This window comes from Mixophyes fleayi, chromosome 12 (assembly GCF_038048845.1).
Source record: "Mixophyes fleayi isolate aMixFle1 chromosome 12, aMixFle1.hap1, whole genome shotgun sequence".
NCBI classification, from domain to species: Eukaryota; Metazoa; Chordata; class Amphibia; order Anura; family Limnodynastidae; genus Mixophyes; species Mixophyes fleayi.
Window position 1 is genome coordinate 81,880,387 of NC_134413.1, and position 21,013 is coordinate 81,901,399.

General features: G+C 45.6%; 1 protein-coding gene and 1 pseudogene across 6 annotated transcripts in view; one reads left to right on the forward strand and one right to left on the reverse strand.

The window, feature by feature from the left end:
- Positions 1–21,013, forward strand: part of LOC142108588 (uncharacterized) — a 160,666-nt gene that overhangs the window by 119,506 nt on the left and 20,147 nt on the right. Inside the window, exons 1-2 of one of the 6 annotated variants that reach the window (XM_075192369.1) lie at positions 18,329–18,460; positions 19,619–19,776. The exons of 2 other annotated variants lie outside the window; for them this stretch is intronic. The gene's annotated coding sequence lies outside the window, so the exon portion shown is untranslated. Of the gene's footprint in view, positions 1–18,328; positions 18,461–19,618; positions 19,777–21,013 lie in introns of those variants that run through there. 3 more of the 6 variants (XM_075192368.1, XM_075192370.1, XM_075192371.1) reach the window with 3 other exon arrangements.
- LOC142108948 (uncharacterized) overlaps positions 1–21,013 on the reverse strand; it is a 28,174-nt pseudogene that overhangs the window by 1,898 nt on the left and 5,263 nt on the right.

The window sequence follows — 21,013 nt, forward strand, 5'->3', positions numbered from 1 at the left end:
TGGTTAAATTAGCAGTGAGTCCTGGATATGGGTTTACACTACTCTTAGGTCTTACATCCTTGCACAGAGCAGAGGACAGCATCAGGACAGAATAGGAGAATGGAGCAGGGCACAGATGGGTAACAGCACAAAGTAAAGTATAAGGTACAGAGTCAGATCAGCAGAATAAAGAGCAACTGTACAGAGCATCCAAGCACGTAGATTGTAGGGGAACTATAGTGTAATGACGGGTGTGTGCGAGATGGGAGAGTTTGTGTGAAGTGTACGTTGTGATGGGGTGTATGTGATCTTAGAGGGAGGAGAATAATATCATATACTGCATTAATATTACAGTGATAATATACAGTTGAGGATCAAATATTAATGGTGATGTCACATGTAGTAGTACAGAGAGATGGCTATGGGTACTGTCACAGGAGGTAGTGTACAGGAGGTTAATTGGTAATTTCATGGAGTCAGACTGACATCCCATGAGATACAACAGACAGTGTGAGGAGGAGACTGGTCAGATCTCTGGGCTGGTAGCACACAGTGATATGATGTGAGGAGGAGACTGGTCAGATCTCTGGGCTGGTAGCACACAGTGATATGATGTGAGGAGGAGACTGGTCAGATCTCTGGGGTGGTAGCACACAGTGATATGATATGAGGAGGAGACTGGTCAGATCTCTGGGCTGGTAGCACACAGTGATATGATGTGAGGAGGAGACTGGTCAGATCTCTGGGCTGGTAGCACACAATGATATGATGTGAGGAGGAGACTGGTCAGATCTCTGGGCTGGTAGCACACAATGATATGATGTGAGGAGGAGACTGGTCAGATCTCTGGGCTGGTAGCACACAGTGATATGATGTGAGGAGGAGACTGGTCAGATCTCTGGGCTGGTAGCACACAATGATATGATATGAGGAGGAGACTGGTCAGATCTCTGGGCTGGTAGCACACAGTAATATGATGTGAGGAGGAGACTGGTCAGATCTCTGGGCTGGTAGCACACAATGATATGATGTGAGGAGGAGACTGGTCAGATCTCTGGGCTGGTAGCACACAATGATATGATGTGAGGAGGAGACTGGTCAGATCTCTGGGCTGGTAGCACACAGTGATATGATGTGAGGAGGAGACTGGTCAGATCTCTGGGCTGGTAGCACACAATGATATGATGTGAGGAGGAGACTGGTCAGATCTCTGGGCTGGTAGCACACAGTGATATGATGTGAGGAGGAGACTGGTCAGATATCTGGGCTGGTAGCACACAATGATATAATGTGAGGAGGAGACTGGTCAGATCTCTGGGCTGGTAGCACACAATGATATGATGTGAGGAGGAGACTGGTCAGATCTCTGGGCTGGTAGCACACAATGATATGATGTGAGGAGGAGACTGGTCAGATCTCTGGGCTGGTAGCACACAGTGATATGATGTGAGGAGGAGACTGGTCAGATCTCTGGGCTGGTAGCACACAGTGATATGATGTGAGGAGGAGACTGGTCAGATCTCTGGGCTGGTAGCACACAGTGATATGATGTGAGGAGGAGACTGGTCAGATCTCTGGGCTGGTAGCACACACTGATATGATGTGAGGAGGAGACTGGTCAGATCTCTGGGCTGGTAGCACACAATGATATGATGTGAGGAGGAGACTGGTCAGATCTCTGGGCTGGTAGCACACAATGATATGATGTAAGGAGGAGACTGGTCAGATCTCTGGGGTGGTAGCACACAGTGATATGATGTGAGGAGGAGACTGGTCAGATTTCTGGGCTGGTAGCACACAATGATATGATGTGAGGAGGAAAACAAGAGTCTAATAGGGGCTGATGGTTGCTGACTCTCCTACTGGACAGATACATTTTCCTCATTAGTTTGTACTGACAGAGGAGGGTGTAGAATAAGAGATTGTTTTATTGACTGAATAAGCAGAATATGTGACTCTTCTCTGTAATAAATGTTTATTACTCACCTGTGTTGATATCTGTAGGGATTTCCTCCTCCTTACACTGCTGATCACCCCTCACATACGTCTCTTCCTCTCCCTCTATAATTTCTACTCTAATATCAGTCAGGACGTCATCCTGAATAGCCCACAAAATAGTAAAACATATAATTAATATGTGATCTAATAAAATGATATGAAACAGAAGAATATCAGTGTATAAGATCTACACAGCTTTTTCACAGATCATATAATGAAAAGTCAATTTGGGATTTGCGAGTCCCTTAAATCTACCTGATTCTCCTGTGGGATACTGGGAATTTTCTGTGTACAATCCTGTGAATAATGAGGACGGAGATATTTTTCTGGGGTTTTTCTGATACTGGATCCATCTGTAGGACACACACAGTGACTGATTACTTTGTATATATAAGGAGAATATGTGACTCTTCTGTAATAAGTGTTTATTACTCACCTGTGCTAATATCTGTAGGGATTTCCTCCTCCTTACACTGCTGATCACCCCTCACATACGTCTCTTCCTCTCCCTCTGTAATTTCTAATTTAATATGAGCCAGGACATCATCCTGAATAGCCAACAAAACAATACAAATATATTAAATAATATCTGATTTAACAATTTATGGTGAAACAGGAGAATATCAGTGTATAAGATTTATTTTTTTACAGATCATAAATTGGAAAATTCACTTTGGTAATTGGCGAGACCCTAAAATGTCATCTACCTGATTCTCCTGTGGGATACTGGGATTTTCTTGTGTACAATCCTGTAAATAATGAGGATGGAGATATCTCTCTGGGGTATTTCTGTTACTGGATCCATCTGTAGGAAACACACAGTGACTGAGTACATTGTTAATATGTGATTATCAGATGAGTGTATCTAGGTGGCCCTCAAAATTGTTCTCCCTTTTACAATAAATGAAACTCTCCTCTTACCCAGTGATGTGAGGATCCGGTGATTCTCCATCCTCACGTCCTCGTACAGATCCTTGGGTCCTTCTAAATTCTCCAACTCCTCCTCACACTTTATAGGAACCTGACAACACAATGACACAGTCATCATCCATTCACATCTCCCAATGTTACTGTATAATGTCCCATTCCCAGCAGTCACCTCTCCAGTCACCAGCTGAATGATATTGTTGGTCAGTTCCAGGATCTTCTGGTCATTGTTTCCCTCACGTATCAGTGAGTGAGGTTCAGGCACCGTGATGGGGCTCTGGGTCCTGCTCAATCCTCCTGACACACAGGGGCGGCTCCTGGGTGTCACACACTCACCAGATCTCTTTATCACTACTGTGTAATCCTGTGTATGGAGAGAGACATCAAGGTAAATGAAGATCCACATATTTATAATTTTATTTAGGGGCTATTAGTGGAAACTTAATAATGATTTATTTTATAATTACAACCCATATCCTATATGTAACTGTTCCCCTATATACAGGAAAGTGGAGTGTATATAGCATTTACCTCTCCTACAGCTCCGGACACCTTCAGTGTACCCACCTATCCGAGTCCTCTATCTACAGCCGGCCCCCACGGATCTATCATCTGCTTGGATAAATCAGTGCAGACCGCAAGATGAGTTTGAAGTGGGGGCTTGTAATAGACAGAGGACTCAGAATGGTCGACATATGGCAGATAGTAGGAGAGGTAAGTGCTGTATACACTCTAATAGACAATGTATATAGAAAACAGTTACAGGTAGGGCAGGGGCTATATGTGTAAGATAAAGCATTACATTGTCTATTTTGCACATTTAAAAAAACTGCAGGGAAATGGAAATCATCCCATAATTGTAAAACTTAGTTGCATCTAAAAAAAAATCAGCAAAAGCTGTAAATCTTAAAGTCTCAGTTAGTGATAGGAAAAAACAACAACACACTGTGACCAATGCAATATATCCAACATCTGTGAAGATTGTGGGACTGATACTTCTATCTGAGACTGTCTACCTGCTGCTCATTTACAGCTGTTCAGGGGGAGACGACTGAGGCAGAGTAGAAAGTACCAGAGTGAGAATGGTCACCATCCTGTGAGCCAGAGAGGAGGATCATGGGAAGAATAAACTATAATATAAAAATTCATTCGTTGTGTATAGTGTGATATAACTTATATAAAGGTAAACTTTATGTAGCATATCAGTGTGTATATGTTGTAGATGTCCTCATGTAACAGATAACGCCCTGTGTAACACCTGTAAGGTGATATTGTTGTACTCACAAACACAATATGAGCCAGATCCTATAAAAACTGTAATATAATTGTTTCTATAGAGGATCTCACAGAACCTAATGGCCACAGATAATATTGTGGGCTACATCCTAATGCACACTTTCCTAGACAAAGTAATCTGGAAAGTGTCCTAGTATTTCTCATGTGGGTCTCTGTAACCAGGACCATGGAGTCTCCATGAAACCAGAAACACAAGGGGTGGAGCCTCTCTCCCAGAATCCCTCACCTCTCCAGTCATGTCCCTGTTTTATTTATAGCAGTAAGAATGATGTCACTGTGACATTCCCAGAATCCCTCACCTCTCCAGTCATGTCCCTGTTTTATTTATAGCAGTAAGAATGATGTCACTGTGACACTCCCAGAATCCCTCACCTCTCCAGTCATGTCCCTGTTTTATTTATAGCAGTAAGAATGATGTCACTGTGACATTCCCAGAATCCCTCACCTCTCCAGTCAGCAGGTAGATGATCTCCAGGGTGATAGACTTCTTCCTCCGCCTCTAGCGCATCAGGATCGTAGTACCCCTCCCCACCCTCAATTGATGTCCCTTGGCACACTGACACTTGGGGCACAGTTGGTCTCAATCCAGAGAACGGTCTTCCTCCCCGTGGGCAATTTCTTTGTATATGTCCCAGTTGTTGGCAAGTGTAGCACCTCCTAGGATCGGATACGGCTGGACCACGAGGTCTGGGCACAGTAGAGTGCGCAGCTGGGGTACGTGGTGGCATGGGGCGTAATATAGCTGGTGGTGTCTCTCGATCAGGTGGGGTCCTTCGACTAGTTGCCCATTCACCTCCGCTAGGTCCCCTCCATTGGGGACGGTTTGCACGGAATTCATCGGCTAATGCTGCTGCTTTCTTTGGGGTAGTGGGATTTCTGTCCACCACCAACTCTCTAATTTCTGTAGCCATTTTATTCATTAGCTGATCCAATATAAAGATGTTTTTAATGTCTGTTAAGGTTGTGGCTTGCTTCCCTTCTAGTCCCCGATTACAGTTTCTTTGCAATAAACTGCTAAATCCCGTATAAGAAGAGTCACTGGTTCTTGCCATGGTTCTGTACTTAGTGCGGTAGGATTCAGGGGTGACCGCATATCGAGCCAACAATACTTTCCGAATCTCCTGGTACTCTCTTCCTTGCTCTGGGCTCAGGGCATGGAATGCCTCTGCGCTCGGCCCATCAAACTAGGTACCAAATATTTCGACCACTCCGCCACAGGTATATCATGCGTTTCCATCATGGACTCAAATACCTGAAGGTAAGTGTCTATGTCCGTGGCTGATTCCACAAAGCGTGGTACATCGTGATATCCCAATCGCGGCGTCTGTCTTCCTTCCAATACTGAAACTGATGTCATTGCAGGTACCACAACCGGTCTACCCAGTGCTGCTCCCAATACTGCTGCCCTCTCATGTGCGACAGCTCCTGGTCCAAGTACATCCAACCAAATCTGGAGCTGTCCTGTGTTGGGGACGGTTATTGCAGCTGCCTGGGTTGTCATCTCCCCGGTTACATTACTGAGTTCCCCTGACGGGTCCTGAACCGCCTCCTCCTCCTCCTCAGCAGGGGTTTCTATGTCCCACTAAGACAATTTTTCGATTAGGGACACTCTGGTATCCGTTGAGTTGATTTCAATTTTTCTTGCCTGACAAAGTTCCTGCAGAATTCCTTTCTTGGTGTTTCTGTAGGTTTGTGCTGCTGTCTCCATTCTGCTGTGCCTTTCCAATACCGTGCTTGTCACTGAGTGATCCCACCGCTTGCCACCAAATGTGAAGATACCTGGTTCCCAAATCACTCAGACACGGTATTAGAGGTAAACTAGAAGGATGATTTATTCTGCAGAATAGGATTAAAATACAGCGCGGCCCCTTAACGATAGCAAGTCCAACAAGTGAGGAAATCAGTTCACATAAATCCAGTGAGATATGTTCCACAGCACATCTCTGGCAGAGCATCACCTCCTGGCCAAAAAATAGTCACACACATCTCCAGCTCCCAGGGAAGGCTCATTTATCACCTCATAATCCCACCTTGGGAACTGCCTACCCAGGGGAGTTGCAAAAGGTTTCGATTGGGGGGCTGCATACACTATCCAGCCCCTTCCCCTACCTCCCCAGGTGCTAGGTCTGGCTCCTGGCTGGCAGTAGAGCTCATTATTGGACAATAGCGAACAAGCAGAAATAAGAATGGTAGCTTCATTCACTCAACTCCTGAGTGTTCCCTGTGGAGGTGGAATTTAACCCCTGAAGTACTTTTCCAAGGAGATGTTATAGTTACATCACTGATACTTCCTGATAACAACATGGCTACAAAGTGCAGTTTAGGTATGGAGTAGATTAAGGCGGCAGTTCCCAAAGTGTGCACCGCGTCTCCCAGGGGTGCCGCGGCGCTGTCACAGGGGTGCCGCGAGCTGGAAGAGAAACAACAAAAAAAAAAGTTACCAATCCGGCGGCGCCTGGGACTCAGCATCCTCCTCTCTCCTGCCGCTTCTCACTGAATGTCGGGTGTGACAGAGTATGTGGAAATGCAGAGGGGGCACAGAGTGTGTGGGGAGCTGCAGAGGGGGCACAGAGCGTGTGTGGAGCTGCAGAGGGGGCACAGAGTGTGTGGGGAGCTGCAGAGGGGGCACAGAGTGTGTGGGGAGGTGCAAAGGGGGCACAGAGTGTGTGGGGAGGTGCAAAGGGGGCACAGAGTGTGTGGAGGTGCAAAAGGGGCACAGAGTGTGTGGGGAGCTGCAGAGGGGGTACAGAGTGTGGGCACAGAGTGTGTGGGGAGCTGCAGAGGGGGCACAGAGTGTGTGGGGAGCTGCAGAGGGGGCACAGAGCGTGTGGGTAGATGCAGAGGGGGCACAGAGCGTGTGGGTAGATGCAGAGGGGGCACAGAGGGTGTGGGGAGGTGCAGAGGGGGCACAGAGCGTCTGGGGAGGTGCAGAGGGGGCACAGAGCGTCTGGGGAGGTGCAGAGGGGGCACAGAGCGTCTGGGGAGGTGCAGAGGGGGCACAGAGCGTCTGGGGAGGTGCAGAGGGGGCACAGAGCGTCTGGGGAGGTGCAGAGGGGTCACAGAGTGTGTGGAGGTGCAGAGGGGTCACAGAGTGTGTGGAGGTGCAGAGGGGTCAGAGTGTGTGGAGGTGCAGAGGGGGCACAGAGTGTGGGGAGCTGCAGAGGGGGCACAGAGTGTGGGGAGCTGCAGAGGGGGCACAGAGTGTGTGGAGGTGCAGAGGGGGCACAGAGTGTGTGGGGAGCTGCAGAGGGGGCACAGAGTGTGTGGGGAGCTGCAGAGGGGGCACAGAGTGTGTGGGGAGCTGCAGATGGGATACAGAGTGTGTGGGGAGCTGCAGAGGGGGCACAGTGTGAGTTAGCTCTAAATTATTCTTTGACAGAAATATAATTGAAAAATATATATAAAATAATTATTTTCCCTTGGATATATGTGTATTATTTTTGCATACAACTAAATAAGTATTTCTGTCCTGACTTTTTGACCCAACTAATAAAACTGGACTGCTCTGTAATTATTTTGGAGGGGTGCCTTGAAAAAATTATGGAGACTCTAAGGGTGCCACGAACTGCAAAAGTTTGGGAACCACTGGATTAAGGGGTTGTAACACCATACACCATGCCCGTTGCTTTACACACACAAAAATGCATAAGACGAAGTCCCTATGTAAAAAAATTCCTCTGCACCCATCCAACATGAGTCTCACAATGTTACATCACTGCTCGGAAACTTCCTCAGAGTATGAGTCTCATTCAATGACCTACACTTCAGGAGGGAAGACAGAGCGACTTTACAGCTTAACTAGGGATCGGAGTTCACTGGGGAACGAGAGCTGCAGCCCCCCGCCACGACGGACATGTAAGTGCACCAACAACAAGGTTCCAAAACAAAGTTTGTTAATTCACATTGTGACTAACCAGAGAGAAATGGAAAACGCACATCAGAGACTTTTGTCCATAATCTAAGTAGACTAACCCAGGAACATTGCAGATACTTACACTGAACATAACATCATTCTTATGTACTGTGGCTGCATCATCTGTATAAGGAGCTTGGCCGTTGTGTTATGTAACTGATCATATATAGAAAACTTGAATACATTATAAAGACCTTATATTGTTGTCTACTCATCATTACAAACTGACCGTTCTGTGATGCACAGGGGTATAACTTTGTCACCCCAAAGGGGCACACAACCTGTTGGTTTCATCCACTCAGCTACAGGCCGGGTGTAAGTGCCGAGTGATAGTGATGACGGCTGTGTATACAGCTAGAACATGTGTTTGCAATCAAGAGCAACTGTAAAAATGTATTTTATGTACAGAAGACATTAATAACACCACGTACGTACATATGTCTGATTTACATGCTTTTTTAAAAAAAATCACACATTGCCTTACATTGGCTTTGCCTGCCTTCATGAATCAGGCCTACAGTGTTTAAAAACCCAAACCTAGAAACAAGTTACAGGAGGTGTAATCATACTGCTGGGTACCATCCTTTCAAAGAGACCTCAAAGTCTTCACCACCATACTGTGGCAACACAACAACAAATACCGAATATACACACCCAGAAAACTCACCAAGGCCCTAATCCTTCTCCTTAAATTGGAAATTGAAGCAGAGAAAGATCACCTACCTGAAGCAGCCCCCTACCCACAAGACCCCCAAAAACAACTCCACAACATCTGCCCAAGACGGAATAGGCCACTGTTCCCAACATCGACTATTATTATTATTATTCGTCCTCATCTATAGGGCTCCACAAAATTTCCGCAGCGTCGTACAGACACAGACATAAGACCATACAGGGTAGATACAGTACCGAATATTAAACAAATACTACCAGGACTTCAAACACTCCAAACATAGCTTGTATAGTGAAGTAGGAGCAGAAGAATAGGTAGAAGAGAAACAAGAGGGAAGAGGGCCCTGCTCATAAGAGCTTACATCCTAATGGGAGGGCAAACAGACAGGAGGCAAAAACGGAGTCAGAGGAGGGGATCAAGCGCAAGAGAGGGGGTAAGAAAGAGGGTAAGGTAATCAAATATGGATAGAAGATTAGGTGGTTGGCTGGTAGGATTTGAGGAAAAGATGTGTTTTGAGTGCCCATTTGAAGGTGGCTACATTAAGGGACAGTCAGATGGAGCGAGGAAGCTCGCTCAAATGAAGAGGGGCAGCCAAGGAGAAGTCTTGGATTCTGGCCTGGGATGAGGTGATCAGGGTGGAGGAGAGGTGACGGTCATTGGCTGAACTCAGGAAACGACATGGAGTGTGAATGGAGGAGGTAAGAAATGTAACGGGCAGTGGAGTGGGGAGAGGGTGAGGAGTTTGAAATGGATTCTGTAGGTGAAGGGAGAAGCTAACTCTGCCTCTTGGACTTGACTAAGTGTAAAGGTTTTCTGTTTTCCAGAATCTCCTGGTACCAGAATCTAGTAAGTGTCCTTCTCAAAACTGCAGGCAGATGTGGCCTCCTGGAGACATTTCATAATCTCCTGGCTGGGCAGGATCACAGCGGTCAAAATTAGTATCACTAAATGGCGATTCCCCTCTCCCTGCTAAACAATGTCCATAAAGCCCATCTTCATTTCATCTGGAACAATAGGCCCCAAGACAGTAGGCCCGAAGAAACCTATCACTAGAGGGGAAGGGGACTCCCAGATAAGAGAGTACTATCTGGCGTTGAACATTTCCCAAATGGCTGCGTTATATATTCCCCCACAGGAGCATCCTCCTGGCTAGACACCGAATCCAGGTACCTAAACAGGTCTGACGTAACCCCTGCTGGTCTAAACAGAAATCAAAGACCAAAGACTTCCGAACTACTCCCAACGATAAAATTCTGAACTAACCTCTGGCACTCATATTTGTTGAGACTGAACATCACCTTCCCCATGACTAGTATCTGGGGTAATTCTGCTTCCGGCTGAGGACATCTACGGCCAGGTTTACCAACTGCCTCCGAGCTGATCTTAAGTTTCCTACAGAAGTCGGTGGCTGTTCCTTGCTGACCTCCAAAAGAGTCACCCTCTCACGTTCTAAACACATTTGAATACCTTCAAACACAACATTTCTGGTACTCCCTACCTCCAGCCCACACTCTTTGGGACCTCATTCCATTTGAACACATTTGTAGACACCAGCCCACATGTAAATGTATGAGACTCTAAATGTATGTTATTCGGCTAGACGGTGCCCCACCTATGTGAAACGAGTACGACGCGGAGTGGGAGAGGGACCTTGGCCCCCCACCAGATGAGGAGACCTGGGAGGACACTAGTGACACTACAAATTATAGTATGAACTGGCGCCCATGAGCTTGATGGCGCTTGTAGTTCTACAACCACCAACATGCCAAACACTCCTAGGCTGTCAACTGTTATCTATATTGGATGCCAGCCCATTAATTACCACCCTTCCATCCTATTCTTTCCCACCACAGCGCTGTATGTCAATGCTACCTCCAATATCTCTCCCTCCTCACAGGACCAAGCAATAACCCCCTCCACACAGCAACCCTATTATCTATCCTGCTTTCACTCACTATTATTCCTTTACACCTCTGTGTCTCTGTTTGAACTCTATTCTCTTTCCTATGCTGCCTGTTGGTCCTATCTGGTCTCTTTCCTCATCCAGCCCATGCATCACCACCAGGCTTCTGTCCAGTGCTAAATTCAGCTGTGTCTGCTATAAAGAAATTAAAATGACCATACAGCTGTTTCTATTGTCTTGTGCAAGTTCTGTCATAGCAACTCTGGTGTAAATGTTCTTCAGATTGCTGTCCTCACACTGCCTGCTCCTACTGTGCACTTCCTGCTTTAACATAACACCTATTTCTGCAAAGAAGAACAAGCAGCGCTAGAGATCATTGTGACAGGATGGACCGCCTATGCCACCCTGTCTGCTGTTGCTGGGAACCGGCTGGGCTTACTTTTCCACCATTCCCTTTCGTTATCCCAAATGCGCCCTCTAACTGCAGTAGCAGGGGCTTACAAATGTTGCCACCAGTGCTGTAACTAGCCATTTTAGTGCCCTGGGCGAGATAGGGAAGCGGAGCCCCCCATCTAAGTGGGAGTGTCAATTGTCGAGTGGGCGTGGTCAACCTACTGTGGGGGGCGCAGCTAGCTCTTTACAAGTTCTAGACCGCACTGAAACCACCTCCCTCCCCATTCTTCTCGGTCTGGCTTTGTAAGGATCTTTATGTAATAAGCCTCCATAGATCAAAGTACTTTAAATGCAGCTATCACATGCTAGCTGTATAAAAAATGAATTGGTTATTGAAATAAAACTCACTGAAACAAATTAAAACAAATGTAACGGTACCATCTGTATCACACGTCCCCTTCATCACACTGTGCCCTCCATCACAGTTTCTCCTTTATCACACCGTGCCATGGAGCCATCTTTATCCCATCGTGCCCCCTTATCACCATTGCACGAAATGAATATATATATATATATATATATATATACACATACACACATACAATATAAAGAGCCTCCTAGTGTCAGCCATACCTTACAGAGAGCATTCCTGTGACCACCATACAATACAGAGAGCATTCCTGTGACCACCATACAATACAGAGAGCATTCCTGTGACCGCCATGCTATACAGAGAGCATTCCTATGACCGCCATACTATACAGAGAGCATTCCTATGACCGCTATACTATACAAAGAGCATTCCTATGACCGCCATACAATACAGAGAGCATTCCTATGACCGCCATACTATACAGAGAGCATTCCTATGACCGCTATACTATACAGAGAGCATTCCTATGACCGCCATACAATACAGAGAGCATTCCTATGACCGCCATACTATACAGAGAGCATTCCTATGACCGCCATACTATACAGAGAGCATTTCTATGACTGCCATACTATACAGAGAGCATTCCTATGACCGCCATACTATACAGAGAGCATTCCTATGACTGCCATACTATACAGAGAGCATTCCTATGACCACCATACATAACAGAGAGCATTCTTGTGACTGCAAAACAGATAAATACCTAACCTGAAATTAATAGACCCTAGCATTAAATTAAAAAGCCCCAACAATAAATTTAATTGACCCACCAGCACCCCACAAATAAAATAGTACCCATTAAATAATTAGCCCCCACCTAAACGTCACCATTAAATTAATAGCCTACCTCCCACCCATGTACTAAGACACCTAACCTCCCTACCCTCATATCACACATTAATACATCCCCCCCTTCCCTCACACATTATGGCAGCATACCCCCCCTTCCCTCATAAAGCATAGCAGCATCCCCCCTCCATAATAGCAAGATGCAGCACACATTCCTCCCCTCCATAATAGCAGCACACCCCCCCTCCCTAATAGCAGCTCACATCCCCTCCCTCCATAATAGCAGCTTACATGCCCCTCTCCCCTCCCTCCATAATAGCAGCTTACATGCCCCCCTCCCTCCATAATAGCAACTCACTTGCCCACCTCCCTCCATAATAGCAGCTCACATCCCCCCCTCCCCTCCCTCCATAATAGCAGCTCACATCCCCCCCCCTCTCCTCCCTCCATAATAGCAGCTCACATCCCCCCCTCCCTCCATAATAGCAGCTCACATCCCCCCCTCCCCTCCCTCCATAATAGCAGCTCACATCCCCCCCCTCCCCTCCCTCCATAATAGCAGCTCACATCCCCTCCCTCCCCTCCCTCCATAATAGCAGCTCATATCCCACCCCTCCCCACCCCTCCCTCCATAATAGCAGCTCACATCCCCCCCCCCCTCCCTCCATAATAGCAGCTCACATCCCCCCCCCTCCCTCCATAATAGCAACACACATCCCCTTTCCCCTGCTTTGAAACTTACCTTTTTCCTCTTTCTTCCTGTCCAGCCGTCGCTGCCTGGCTCCTCTCTGGTTCTCTGCTTCTCTGCTGCCTAGCAACGTCATGACATCAGACGCTGAGGCAGAGGGCAGAGTTCAGAAGGGGGTGGAGCCGGGTGCCGGCCGCCATTTTGGATGCGCCGGGCGGCCGGCAGTCTGAATCTGAGATCTGTTTAATTTTTATTTTTTTTCACTCCTCACACAGAGGCAGGTGCGGGCGGCCATTGCGCCCCCTTGGGACTGCGCCCGGGGCGCGGCACTGCCCGCACCGGCCTCGTTACGGCTCTGGTTGCCACCATTGGACTCCTTACCGGCATCCAGTACTGGGTTTCTTCTGGTTAACGGATGCTGCAAGTGTACCCCGTTACTGGAGTACCTGGGCTGGTACTCCTGACCTCTTCCTATGGATCAGGGTTGCTGTGGATGGATCCCCCCTGGCCTATCACACTGGCCAGAGCTGCTGGGTAGCGGCAGAGCGGTGGTACCGGAAAGCTGGGTCCAAACCTCAGAAACAGCCGGGAATGGATTAGATTTGGGTCTAATCTGTAAATCACAGGATTTCCAGCAAGGAAGATATTTTCAAGCAGGTCTTTGAAGCAAGCAATGTTTATTTGCAGTCACACTGATTGAAGGTACCAGTGCTCAGTCAGATGGAATCAGAAGAACAATTTTCAATAGAAGACAGGGCTGTTTATACAGATTTGGACACAGCCTCACAGGCTATTTTTAGAATCAAGATGCAATTTGCTTACCCAAACATGGATTTACATGCAATGCAAAGCTAACAATATTAACACTAATCTGTGATATCCTAACACTTGCTTTGATTTCCTGGATCTTGTTTCAGCCACAGAGAAAATCTATCAGCAGTCTAATTAAATCTTCCCATGCCTTCAGGTGCTAGACCCTCACATCAAAAGGTCTAATTAACATGGATCTTTTCTTCCAACATTTGCAGAATACACATTTGCTCCAAAGAAAATAATTCCCCAAGAAAAGTTACAAACCCCAAACAAGGCATTTCCTTACACCAATATACACAATATACTTTCTAAAAAAAAAAAGGCTTATTGTATCAGAAATAATGCATTTCCTCTACCAAGGTTAATACAGAAAAAAATAATTTCTCCCCTGGTCTCAGAAATAAAGATTTCCTATATCAAAATACACACAATATCAAAAATAAGTGCATTTGCAATTATATAAATAAGGGCCCTGTGCTATTTCCTTTACATACATTTATACCATAAGTTATATAGAAGTGATCCAGTCACAATCCAATTGATCAGTATTACACACACAGATCTCCTTACTGCGGTGTCGGAAGCATCTCTATTAGGGGCTACTTATACCGTGAGGTTCGGGTCAGGTTTTGTGTTGTTCTTTGGTTGACCTTTGGTTAATCTGGTCTAGAGGGTTAGGGTGAGGAAAGGATTGCGGTAAGTTAGTCTGTCACTGTCCACCTGCAGTACTTGTACTGTGGGCTGGACTGGATTAGATCAGGTTTCCGAGTAAGGACGCTCACGTGGAACTGAGACTCCAGAGAGGTGAACAGGAATCGTTATTATTATCATTAACGTGTGCAATATGCAGATTCCTACTTCCAGCATCCGGTAAACCCCGGAGATCACACGGTCACTGAGGTAGCCCTGCAGGATGGAGAGATCCTGGGTCTGAGTTAGCTCTTACAAGAAAAGCAATGGAGAAACAAAAGACTTTACATTTAAACCACTGATGATATTTCAACTCAGTGTGACCAGTGTAATAAAACATAACATTGCAGACAGTAAGACCTAACATTGCAGTGTCCCCATCACTGGACCTGTTGCGGTGGCACCAATCTAACAATCAAAACAAAAACAAAGATGAAACCACACACACACAAATACAGTATAGACCAGTGATGGGGAACAGGCGGCCCTCTGAGCCCTCACCTGCTTTATTGTAAGATTTATTTGCGATAGCGCAACCCCTGTGTAAAATGCGCTGATACGTTTCACAGATAGGTGTCTCTTTCTTTCATTAAATGTTTTGGTTTACCTGATCACTGAGCTGAAGGGTAAAGTGTGGCCCTTTCCAAGGTTAGAGGGCCACACCATGTGGCCCCGAAGTGTATCAGGTTGCCCATCACTGGTATACACCCTATACCTTTATGTAAACTATAATAAATGACACATATACAGCATGTAACCATATGGGAGCAATCAGTGAATATATTTTAGGATATACTTCTATGGTGACTAAATTGCCTGAAAAGATCATCATCATCATCATCATTTATTTATATAGCGCCAACATATTCCGTAGCGCTTTACAATTGGGGACAAACACAGTAAACTAATAAACAAACTGGGTAAAACAGACAAAGAGGTAAGAGGGCCCTGCTCGCAAGCTTACAATCTATGGGACAATGGGAGATTGACACATGAGGTTAAGTATACATTTTGCATCTTGGCCCAGCCAGACTGCAAAGGTAAAAGTGACTCATAAGCTAAATGATCCTGTCACAAAACAATGTTGGTCAGGGGGTAGTTGTCTTGTGTGAAATTGTGTAACAGGCTAAAGGTAGTGAGGTTAAGAGGGTGGTTGAGGAATATTATAAGCTTGTCTGAATAGGTAGGTGTTCAGAGAACGCTTGAAAGTGAGAACCGCTGGTTCTCATCTGACAAGGGAATGCCTGCGCTGCTCTTCTGTGAGTGTGTTCTCTATAGTAGAACACACTCCAGCGCTGCCATCTGTAAAAAAATTCAAAAGTATAAAATAAAATTGTAAATTTAAACTAAGCACTAAAAAACACTGCCCACTCTCAAGGGCACCTAAAAAAACTGACAGTAAGAGGAAGAGGCAGGGGGATTGTAGAGGGGAGGGGTCTTTTGGCAGCACTAAAAGTTAACTAGTTAGGTGCCAACTCCTCAAGCTCCCCTCCACAACCCCATGGTAAGCAGTGTCCCCCAGACTGGATGAAAGAGAAAGATAGATTTGGGTATCATCCGCATAGAGATGATACTAAAAGCCAAAGGAACTTATTAGATTTCCAAGAGAAGCGGTATAGATAGAGAACAGCAGAGGACCTAGCACTAAGCCTTGCGGTACTCCATCTGATAAAGGAAGTGGAGCAGAGGTGGCTCCAGGGAAATTAACAGTCAAAGAGCGATTAGAAAGGTAGGATGAGAACCAGGACAGAACTGTGTCTTGAAGCCCTAGGGATTGCAGTTTTGTATGAGAAGAGGGTGGTCAACGATGTCAAATGCAGCCGAGAGATCCAGGAGAATAAGGAGAGAGTAATGGCGTTCAGTTTTAGCAGTGATCAGATCATTGACAACCTTGGTCAACGCAGTCTCTGTGGAGTGTTGAGAACGAAAGCCTGACTGAAGAGGATCCAACAGGTTGTTTGTGGAAAGAAAGCGTGTGAGGCGAGTGTAGGCAAGTCTCTCTAGAAGCTTGGTGAGGCAAGGTAGCTGAGAGATGGGACGGTAATTTGAGAGAGTGTTTGGGTCGAAGTTTTGTTTTTTAGAATAGGAGTAATCATGGGGTGAATCATGGAAAAATGTGATTTTGTTACTGTATTCAGAAGTTAACGAAATAAAAACAAAATATTTATTGTAAAATGCCACCAATAGAAGCCCTACAGGAGGGATTAAGAGCCCACTTGTTGTGGGGGCAGATTTACCTATAATTTGTGTTTCATGTAACACCCCTCTATAATAAATCCTTCATATCCATACGTGGAGATGTAGGATAGGGACTGTCTGCGCTGTGAGGATGTATCAGTGGAGCTGATTGGTTGCTGCCCTGCGGAGAACATAGTGGTGTAACCTGGTGGGACCTATCGGTGGTGTAACCTGGTGGCATCTATAGGTGGTGTAACCTGGTGGGATCTATAGGTGGTGTAACCTGGTGGGACCTATCGGTGGTGTAACCTAGTGGGATCTATCGGCGGTGTAACCTGGTGGGATCTATAGGCGGTGCAACCTGGTGGGACCTATCGGTGGTGTAACCTAGTGGGATCTATCGTGGTGTAACCTGGTGGGATCTATCGGTGGTGTAACCTGGTGGGATCTATCGGTGGTGGGGTGTTGTAGGTGTTTGTTACTTACTTCTTAATCCTGTAAAGTGACACAGTTGTCAGATGTTCCTCTTGTTTGGTTCCTTGTGTTCCTGTTCTTAGTTCGGTGGATGGTCCCGGTGGATAACTTTTGGTTTTCCTCCGGAGTGAAGTGGTTCCTTGGTGATACTCCCTTTGTTGGGTATTGGTGCACTTGTTCTGTGTATAAATCCTGAAGTACTTTGTCCTATTGAAGAACAAATGGGAGAAGAGTCACAGAATGTGGGTGGTGTTTTGGACTCCCCCCAAAAAAGATGAAAGTAGTGATCCTGCCTGTGAGAGCTGGAGGGCGACACGGACCTTAAGGATGTGGGCTACATATGTTATATAAGTATAATGCTAACAAACTGTGTCTGTTTGCTTGACTGTAGGAAAGACTCCTGGGGTAAAATGTATCAAGCTGAGAGTTTCTGCGGGTTTGAAAAGTGCAGATGTCGAAAATAGCAACCGATCAGATTGTAGTTATTAATTTACTACATTTTACAAAATGATAGTTAGAATCTGAGCGGTTGCTATAGGCAACATCTCCACTTTTCAAACCCGCCAGAAACTCACAGCAAGTTAGTTACCCCCTGGTCTTACTACATTGAGGGAGACTGGGAATGTGACCGTCACATGGGCAGTAGACCCTACGCTGTACCTACCATGGAATGGGGTCTATACTGTGACAATTACACATAGATAGAACACAGTATAGTGGATGGTGCGAGGGGGACTGTGGATGGGCAGACATGGGTCACTGTGTCCTTCAGTAAGAACTGTGTGTGTATATGGAGGTGTTTATGGATGTGGATCTCATGGGAGGTGGTCTGAGGAATAACCACTGGGGGCTTTGCAGCAGGACCCAGTCAGACACTGGCTGTGGGGACTGATGGTGCTGACATGTAGGGTGGGAAGGGACATAAACTAATAGTCTATGTGATATGTATAAGGGGATGGATTCTGTATGAGGCCCTGATGGCCGGGAGGCTGCACATAAACATGGGGGAACTATATTATTACCTCAGCCTTGTACAGGGCCCGGATGTTGTACAGACTGAGGGCGGCGCTCCAGGCTCTGACATGGCGGCTGAGGAGGATGTGGCCACGCCCCCTGTGCTGTGTAGGTTGTTGTCAGGGGCGGAGATATATCTGTAAGACCAATAGTGTGTGGGAGACTACGGGAAAATGGCCGCCGCTGTCCTACACCGAGGACAACAGTTATAAGAACTTACACTAGCAATTAAGTTATTACCAAACAGATGTAGGATGTGAGCAACGGGGGATGTAGGAGAATAACATTGAGCGTATGTATGTCCCCATGTCATCATCATCATCTGTAATATTGAACATAGGTGTATGTATGTATGTAATTCCTGTGTGTGTGTTCCCATTGCATGTATGTTATACATGAGTGTGTCCTGCATGTATGTTATTGCTGTGTGTTCTTCTTCTGTGTTTATGTATATATGTTATTCCTGTGTGTGTGTTGCTATTCCTGTGTGTGTGTGTGTGTTGCATGCATGTATGTTATTCCTGTGTGTATCATACATATGTTATTGTGTGTATATCATGTGTGTGTTACATGCGTGTATGTTATTCCTGTGTGTGTGTGTGTTGCATGCGTGTATGTTATTCCTGGGGGGTGTATCATGAGGGTGGGAGGTAGATAGACTGGAGATTACTATCTAACCTCCTAATTAGTAGATAGAAGGCCGTACTCTATTAATTACTACATAACATAAGGTCTAGATCAGGCCTGTCCAACCTGCGGCCCTCCAGGTGTTGTGAAACTACAAGTCCCAGCATGCCCTTCCAGCTATCAACTGGTTGTCTACTGGCAAAGCATGCTGGGGCTTGTAGTTTCACAACACCTGGAGGGCCGCAGGTTGGACAGGCCTGGTCTAGAAGCTCAGTTGCACCTAAGTTAGGTGATAGACTCTGTATCCTGTCTGTCCTAATAGGAGATCAGCGCAGATTGTTGTTGAGCCCCCTAATTGTTATTGCAAAACTATATAAAAGTCTGTAAATATTCATGGGATTTCCTAGCAGCAAAATAATGATATAGATCGAGCAACAAGGTGAACGCTGACGTGCGTTTCGCTAGTAGCTTTATGGAGGTTGTCTGTTAGATAGTAATCTTTTACACTCAATTTATATCATTTACTGTGTAATGACAGATCATATTCCATCACTGAAAATCCCTTTTGTGGTTTTGCTCTACATTTGCCCGTCCCTTCCCTCCCCCGTTTAACCTCTCTACACATACAGGGCAGTAAGTGTAAGAAGGGCATCACCCTACACAGGAACTTACGCTTATACTTTTCTCGTGCACATGCAAAGTACAGAAATTTTACGCAAAAAATCACACTTTCGTTCAACTTCCCACGAGTCCCTCAGTGTTTCCTATTTTATTATATGACATGTCTGCTCTGTGATGTTTATAATGGTTATTATATTTATTCCTAGACAGATAAGCTGTGAGGAACTAGATAATCTTTTACTAGAAGTCAACTGAAGATGAAACCTGATCTGTGTAAATCACTGATTCCCTGAGGATGGACAAGGACAGGAGTGAGAGGATATTAAATCTCACCCTGGAGATCATCTACCTGCTGACTGGAGAGGTGAGGGATTCTGGGAATGTCACAGTGACATCATTCTTACTGCTATAAATAAAACAGGGACATGACTGGAGAGGTGAGGGATTCTGGGAATGTCACAGTGACATCATTCTTACTGCTATAAATAAAACAGGGACATGACTGGAGAGGTGAGGGATTCTGGGAATGTCACAGTGACATCATTCTTACTGCTATAAATAAAACAGGGACATGACTGGAGAGGTGAGGGATTCTGGGAATGTCACAGTGACATCATTCTTACTGCTATAAATAAAACAGGGACATGACTAGAGAGGTGAGGGATTCTGGGAATGTCACAGTGACATCATTCTTACTGCTATAAATAAAACAGGGACATGACTGGAGAGGTGAGGGATTCTGGGAATGTCACAGTGACATCATTCTTACTGTTATAAATAAAACAGGGACATGACTGTAGAGGTGAGGGATTCTGGGAATGTCACAGTGACATCATTCTTACTGCTATAAATAAAACAGGGACATGACTGGAGAGGTGAGAGATTCTGGGAATGTCACAGTGACGTCATTCTTACTGCTATAAATAAAACGGGGACATGATTAGAGAGGTGAGGGATTCTGGGAATGTCACAGTGACATCATTCTTACTGCTATAAATAAAACAGGGACATGACTGGAGAGGTGAGAGATTCTGGGAATGTCACAGTGACGTCATTCTTACTGCTATAAATAAAACGGGGACATGATTAGAGAGGTGAGGGATTCTGGGAATGTCACAGTGACATCATTCTTACTGCTATAAATAAAACGGGGACATGATTAGAGAGGTGAAGGATTCTGGGAATGTCACAGTGACATCATTCTTACTGCTATAAATAAAACGGGGACATGATTAGAGAGGTGAGGGATTCTGGGAATGTCACAGTGACATCATTCTTACTGCTATAAATAAAACGGGGACATGATTAGAGAGGTGAAGGATTCTGGGAATGTCACAGTGACATCATTCTTACTGCTATAAATAAAACGGACATGACTGGAGAGGTGAGGGATTCTGGGAATGTCACAGTGACATCATTCTTACTGCTATAAATAAAACAGGGACATGACTGGAGAAATGAGGGATTCTGGGAATGTCACAGTGACATCATTCTTACTGCTATAAATAAAACAGGGACATGACTGGAGAGGTGAGGGATTCTGGGAATGTCACAGTGACATCATTCTTACTGTTATAAATAAAACAGGGACATGACTGGAG